The sequence below is a fragment of the Astyanax mexicanus genome, chromosome 4 (genome assembly GCF_023375975.1).
Source record: "Astyanax mexicanus isolate ESR-SI-001 chromosome 4, AstMex3_surface, whole genome shotgun sequence".
Lineage (NCBI taxonomy): Eukaryota > Metazoa > Chordata > Actinopteri > Characiformes > Acestrorhamphidae > Astyanax > Astyanax mexicanus.
In genome coordinates, this window is record NC_064411.1 from 12,672,158 (window position 1) to 12,680,192 (window position 8,035).

Genomic DNA, 8,035 nt, shown 5'->3' on the forward strand with positions numbered 1-8,035 from the left:
CCGCAGCGCCGACGGCGCTAGCTAAAATAACTTAAGGCAGCTAGCTTAGCTAAACACCTGAACTTATGAATAATGCTACTGTTTCTGGAAACTGCGAAATGCCATGCACAAATATAAACCAAAAATGTATAATTTCTGCCTGTGGCAGGTTTAAAACCTTTGGTAGACAGCCTTAAGTCTTTTTAAGGACACCCGCGGAGACCCTGATGTAAACGGTAACTTACTGTGTGACCCTGTTGACATAGTGCTCCTGGATGTTTGCGCTTCAAGTGCTCCTTTTGCACGTATGGCAGAGGACCACATTGTTGCCCTTTTGCGTGAAATGCTCCCAAACTTTAGATGCCCGCTGGCGTTTTTTTGTAGCTGGAGATTGCTCTCCGGAGTCCAAGCTCTCTTAGATTCTCTGCCCAAACCCGACATGACCCGAGGCCCGCCCGTAAATCCGACCCGGGCTCCAGAAAATAGTCCGAGATGTAGGCGTCTGTTTTTTAATTATATTTTTATTTTAAAAAAAAATAACGAAAACTGAAAGTGAAACTAAACTAATTTATTTATAAGCGCTGTTTTCACTACCGCAGTTCTACAGCGGGGGTGTTGTGCCGATTCTGTCCGCGAAGCGGGAGTCAGATTCAGCAGAGAGTCGGATTCGGCACAAACGCGGCGGCACCTCGCGGTCCGCGGTGTCAGTTGTAAGCGCTCGCGCTAGCCGCAAAATACGGCAGAAAACACTGAGGGAGCTGCAGAATTATGAATGGGACTAGAATATGAGCACGAGGAGATCAAAGAGAACCTTCACCTGTGAGTAGAACAAGCAAATCTCTCTCTCTCTCTCTCTCTCTCTCTCTCTCTCTCTCTCTCTCTCTCTCTCTCTCTCTCTCTCTCTCTCGCACGTGAACTCCTCCGCGTTTGACTTGCAGAACTGTGTTTAGCTGTTCTTAAAAATCATTTTAATTAAATAATAGTTCTATGCTTCTATGTTACCGTGTTAATTAACATAATTCTGATCATATTTCGCTCATTAAAACAGCCCGAAAACAGCCAGTTGGAATTTTTGGGCCCGATCTAACCTCTAATGCTCTCCACAGGCGCCGCCATGTTTACGACGCGCCGACGCACGTTATGCAAATCGATGTATTTTTGTAATCGATGACGTCGATTATGTCGATGCGTCGCCCCAGCCCTACTTAACTGGCTAGCTTTCCCTTAGCTTAGCTGGATATCTTTCCCTTAGCTTAGCTGGATATCTTTCCCTTAGCTTAACTGGCTATCTTTGCCTTAGCTTAACTGGCTATCTTTGCCTTAGCTTAACTGGCTAGATTTCCCTTAGCTTAACTGGCTATCTTTCCCTCAGCTTAACTGGCTATCTTTCCCTCAGCTTAACTGGCTATCTTTCCCTCAGCTTAACTGGCTATCTTTCCCTTAGCTTAAGTGGCTATCTTTCCCTTAGCTTAAGTGGCTATCTTTCCCTTAGCTTAGCTGGATATCTTTCCCTTAGCTTAGCTGGATATCTTTCCCTTAGCTTAACTGGCTATCTTTCCCTTAGCTTAAGTGGCTATCTTTCCCTTAGCTTAAGTGGATATCTTTCCATTTTCCATTTCCCTTAATATTTCCCTTAGCAAGCCATTGTTCCCTTAGCTGGTTATTGTTGACATACTTGGATATAAAGTTAACTTACTTAACAGCAGTCTTTCTCCAAGAGCCGAGATAAGCTGCCAACTTGGGAGCCCCTCTTGTTATTTAAATGTGAGGTAAATTCTCATTCTAACTTAGGACAATGCTAACTTTTTTTAGCACAATGCTAACTTCAACATAGATACCCTTATAATGCTACAATAACCTGAGAGTGGTAACTGCATTAGCACCACATTAGCGTATCTTAGCAAAAAATAGAAAAGCGTATAGTAGAACAGAAATTATAACTTACCTTTCAGTCACTTTGACAGACCAAAGTCACTCACTGACTTTGCCTTTAAGCTTGATCGTTGCTCTGTGGTAAAGGCACGTGCAGGGAGGGGGGAGGGGAAGGGGGTGGATTCGTTGGTCACATGATCCTCACAATTAAATATCACATGCAAAAATAAAAAAATATGTAACTTTTATAACCTTGCTGGCTTACACAAAGTGTATAGTCAAGCACAAAAACATTTATAATTTAATATTTTTATTTATTTATTATCAGCACTACCAATAATAAAGGTGATATTATGAATCAGCACCATGGAGCAAATTCGTAGCTATCCAAAATATTAAATAAAAATATTTTTATAAATAAAAATGTATAGCTATACAGTATATGTCTTGAAAAATATGAGATGTTACTATGTGTGTGTGTGTGTGTGAGTGTGTCCCTCCAAAGTGGTACCTTGATTTTTCTCCACTTTTGGTTTAGAAAATCTTTCAGAGCTGATACTACATTTCACACAGTGTTGCTCCTATCCACTAAGCTAGCTAATCTACCTAGCTCTCACAGACAAAAACAATAAAAAATATTCAGATACCCTTCATATGAACTTGAACACTGGCTCTGCATGGGAATTGTGTGGGCATGCTAAACTGTGCTTTGCCCACATATAACCCACACTGGCCCTTCAGGGTGTGAAATGGTGCAGGCTGAATGTGGGCTGACCCACAGTGGGCCTGCCTGGGATTTGTGTGGGCGCATCAAAGTGTTGGCTGTCCAAATAATTCCCACACTGGGCCTACAGGGGCATTAATGCACTGGACCAGTTCAGGCTAGCCCACAGCGGCCTTTTATAGGATTTGAGTGGGCCAGCCAATGAACAGGCTGCCCACAGAAAACCCATGTTGGGCCTGTTTGGAATTTTAATGGGCTAGCCCCTGCCCACAGTGCCCGCACTTAGCCCACGAAGGGCCGATGTGTAGCTTTTTGCTGGGTAATAATGCACTCCATATATGCAGGATTAAAGTAAAATAAATTATACTGGACATATACATATATAAAATGTCTCTAGAAGATATATAATAGGAAATGAAAACAGTGTGAATTTTTCTTTTGCTTAAAACAGCAAGAAAGTACTACCCTGAATGTGATAATTAGGGGTGGGTGATATGGCTCCATATTTCAGGGTTCTCGGCTTCATAGCGGGAGGTTCTAGGTGTGGACAGGAGCGCAGCCGAGCTTCAAGTTTTAGTAGTATGGATTATAGTGTAAAGTGTGATACTACTAAAGTAGTAGTATAACACTGTATTCAGTGCTGGACAGCAGCAGTGTTTCTGCTACATACATTTTGCAGCTGCAGCCTGCTGACAGTCAAGATACAACTACATATTAAAATGTCTGTGAATTTATAATGGGATAAAAGTACTGAAGCCTTTATTGTAGTATGAAGGTGTCCCAGTATTTTTCTCCATATAGTGTAACTAATGTAGGTAGTTATTTTTGGTTAATTGACCTGCTTTTATTTTAATACACAAAATTTTTTTTCTTTGTTTTTCCAGAATAAACAACCAGGATATTTAATAAAGAGCAGTGTTAAACTGCTGAAAGAGGTGAAGCACAAGCCATCCAGAAGAATCTCCTGAAAACGCAGAAATTGTTTGCTACATTTCACAGACAGATGGAGCCAAGTCCCAACATGGAGAAACATCAGCACTCTGTCAAGAGTTTTACTAAACAGAGTGATCTCAAAAAACACCAGCGCATTCACACAGGAGAGAAACCGTATCACTGCTCAGACTGTGGGAAGAGTTTTACTGAACAGAGTAGTCTCAAAAGACACCAGCGCATTCACACAGGAGAGAAACCGTATCACTGCTCAGACTGTGGGAAGAGTTTTACTGCACAGAGTAGTCTCAAAATACACCAGCGCATTCACAGAGGAGAGAAACCGTATCACTGCTCAGACTGTGGGAAGAGTTTTACTGAACAGAGTAGTCTCAAAAAACACCAGCGCATTCACACAGGAGAGAAACCACATCACTGCTCAGACTGTGGAAAGAGTTTTACTCAACAGAGTAATCTCAAAAAACACCAGCGCATTCACACAGGAGAGAAACCGTATTACTGTTTCGACTGTGATAAGTGTTTTACTACACAGAGTCATCTCAAAATACACCAGCGCATTCACACAGGAGAGAAACCGTATCACTGCTCCGATTGTGGGAAGAGTTTTACTAAACAGAGTCATCTCAAAATACACCAACGCATTCACACAGGAGAGAAACCGTATTACTGCTCAGACTGTGGGAAGAGTTTTACTTTACAGAGTGAACTTATATTACATCAGTGCATTCACAAGAGATAGAAAAGTATCCCAAATCTGTTCCTCTGCCATAAAAAATGCAAATCTTAAATCTTTCAGACAGCCAAAAACACCTCATCATGCACAAAATCTTCACTCTGTCACAAGAACTTGGCTTTTTACAGGTTCAGAAAAATTAATCTTATCCAGAGATGATGTTTACTGAATTTCATGCTGTGTTTTTATGTATGTTTGTATACCTACATTAGTTAATGCCTGCAGAGCTCTTCAACACTTAGTGTTGTGTTTTAAGAAGTTTTTACACACAGAATCATAAATGGTACCACTAACAGCATAAAGTAGGAACATACATTTTTACAATTTTTTCAGTGATATGCTGAATAAATAGTAAAGCGATGATGCTAGCTCAGAGTAAAATCGTATATTAAATCTCAGCATTAGCTTTAGAACTAATAATAAACAAAAGTGAGGATTTTATCATTCTGGGACATTTTTAGGTTTAAAAATTGAATATGCTTTGCCATAAGTAGGAAATGATCATTTGGTCAACTTATGTCATTTACAGCCTTAACACATTCTCATTGTTTACATATAAAAACTTTCTTTATTTTTTCCTCCACTCCACGTTTGTAGTTTGTAGTTGGAGCGAGGGCACTGCCAGTGTTTGCTCCAGATGTTAGATTAGCATTACTTAGTCTTTTAAAATTTAGATGTCGTAGTTTAAAGGAGTAGAGTATTCTTAGGAGTAGAGGATATTCTTAGCTTGCAACAAAAGGCCAACAAAACCCTTTTCAGAGTTAAAAAAAAAAAAAAAAAACGGTCTAGCTGTAGTTTCCATACTGAAAGCAACACTCAGCAGGCTATGCAGCAGTAAGACTGCAGGATCCTTGATTCCCTCTACTGCACGTGTCAAACACAAGGCCCGCGGGCCAAATGTGGCCACATCCAAGCGAGAGCTTGTAAGATCTTAGTGTCTATAATAAATAGGTCAGAAGCGTTCTTTGACCAAAAACTACATTTCCCACAATGCTTGTCGATTGTATTTCCCGCGAAGTTACGGCTTACTGCCACTACACGGCAGTGTAGTCATTGATGTGGAAACCCTGCCGGAGGGAAGGCGTAACTTCGCGGGTGGAATTGAGACATACAAACGTTTATCCCATAATGTCCAGAAAAAGAGAAGCTGATGCAGACGGATGGCTGTGCTTCAAGGCGAAAGACCGGTATGCCTTTTGTGTTACGAAGAGTGTTACTGACCAAAATAAATGCTTGTTAGGAGAGATATAAGTTCTGTGTAAATATTTATACGACAATAGCTGACAAAATCTGTTTTAATGACGTTAATAAACATCACTGTGTCAGTGCTAGTCGCAGTTTCACCACAGCAAAGGACGAGGACGTGAATCACTTATCTAACCAGCCTTTACTGATTTCTGCCCCCAATAACCCTTTCAATAACCTCCAATAGCCTTTAATAGTCTTCAGTAGCCTTCAACAGTCTAACCTTGCAGCCGTGGTGTGTTCTAAACTCCGTAGTTATAAACATCATGAGGTTAGCAGCGCGCTAACTGACCTGTTTATAATGTAATCCCAGCAGTGACTCCGTGACGGCTGCTCTAAACTGCTGCTGTTAGCTGCTTGGGCTGAAAGATGAACTGTAGAGAGCTGTATTATTCGGTTAGTGGGGTTAAAATCTTTATTTTCTACACAGAAGAATTTTAAAAACTGTAAAAACGCTCCAGACTGGCTCAGCTGAGCCCTGTAGCCCGTGGCTGGGCTGTAGCTCTGACTGAGTAAAGACTGCGGGCTTGTGCTGCTGCTGCAGCTCCGACTAGTGGTTGTATGAGGAACTGCTAAATCTGAGTAAATGCTAAATCTATCACATGTTCTTAACAGCTCACAATTTTTGATTTTATATTTATTAAGCCTTATTTCAGTATCAAACGTTTTGATCAAAGTTAATGTAACTTGTATTTTATGTCATTCCTATTCACTTGACTAGTTTGGTTCTTGATTGATGGAGTTTTTGGATTTCATAACATGACAAATTAAAAGGATTTATGTTAATAGAGCAACAAGTAAACATTTTTTCCATGCAACTGTAATATTTGATTGAATAAATAGTATATTGAGAGTTATTTAACATTAAGGAGTAATTACATTCATTTTATATTACATTTGGTTAAATTTTATTACATTTATAAGTTACATCTGGCCCTCAGAGGACAGCCAATGTGGCCCTCGGCCAAAATGAGTTTGACACCCCTGCTCTACTGGTTTTCTCATTGGTCTATGGTTCAGTCAGTCTGATTAAAAATCTGCAAGTTAATCTACAGGGATATTTGGTTGTGTTGTGTTGCTAAAGTTATATACTCTGTTATCTTTTCCTTATTTGGTATCGTTTTGCTAAAGGGTTTTTTTATATCTCTAAAGGTACTAAAAATATCTAATCCATTTACTTTATTGATTGTTTTATCCAGTACCAGCTATTATCGTTGTTTTACATCACCTTATGTATTTACTCATATTCATATCTATGTGATTCAATAAAAGGCTTTTATATTGCAAGATCTGCAATCTTATCTATTCTTTCAACTTAAGCATTTAGCCAAAAGCTTTTGTACACAGCCAAACATACATTCAAGCAACCACTATATACAGTGCCTTGCAAAAGTATTCGCCCCCCCCCCCCCCTTGAACTTTTCAAACTTTTGCCACATTTTGGGCTTCAAACATAAATATATGATTTTTTTGTTTGTTTTTTGTGAAGAATTAACAAGTGTGTAAGAATACGGAGGAGTTTTGCCTTACTATGTTCATTGTTCATTGATTAAAGGGTTAATCTGTGTGTAACTAAATCAGCATTTCACTTAATCAGTATGTTATTCAAGCATTTAGCACGATTCATGATGATTCACATTGTGACTTAGAATGTATGTATATTGTGTCCTTGTGCTCAAAGCAAGGCCGTTTTTCTTGCAACTTAGCATGATTGATTTTTTCCAGCAGAACCATGAGTTTCTGTACATGTAATCTATAGTCTGATAAGGTTGGGGTGACCGAGTTCTCGGCTGACGTATAGGATGAATAACTGCTTATCAGTATCAGGATCCGGGGGGTGTGAGGAGCCTCCTCACACACCATTAGACTGAGGCCAGGCGAATGCCTGTTTTTATTAGACTCTGTCTAGGAAGAAGAGTAGAGTTGGGCGGGAGAGCTTCTCCCGAGAGGGACTACAGAGCCACAGGTCCTGTTCACACAGCCGAGAACTCTGGAAACCCCAACTTTTCTCACCTTTGGGGTTTTCCTCTTATTTTCACCTTTTTATTTCAATTCAATTTTCCAATAATCTTTTTACTCAATTTTTGATGTATCCAAAAAAACTGTTTTTTGAAGATTCTTTGAATAAAATCTGACGGAACTACAATTTTGGACTGGATCTCCTTTTCTTCTTTATGACATATCATGCCAGATACATCATAATTCGAACAGTAGATCAATAATCTTTCAAGTGGGACACAATCGTGAAGTGGAACGAAATTTATTGGATACACATTATGTTGAGATACTCAGTATTTTGAGAACATTGGTATTTAACTTGTGTGAAACTGACACCAATAAATCCATAACTCCTGCTATTTACTTACATAGAAGTGTTTTTTTTCTCAGTAGCTCAGTCGCTGTGAAATGTGGAGGATAGTTTTGCAATATATTGATTATCGCTGAATCGCAGTTTTGAGATATCACCGTTATCATTAATTTACCACTTTGCTCAAAGGTGCTGAAAAAAACTTGAAAATGGGCCTTGAAAA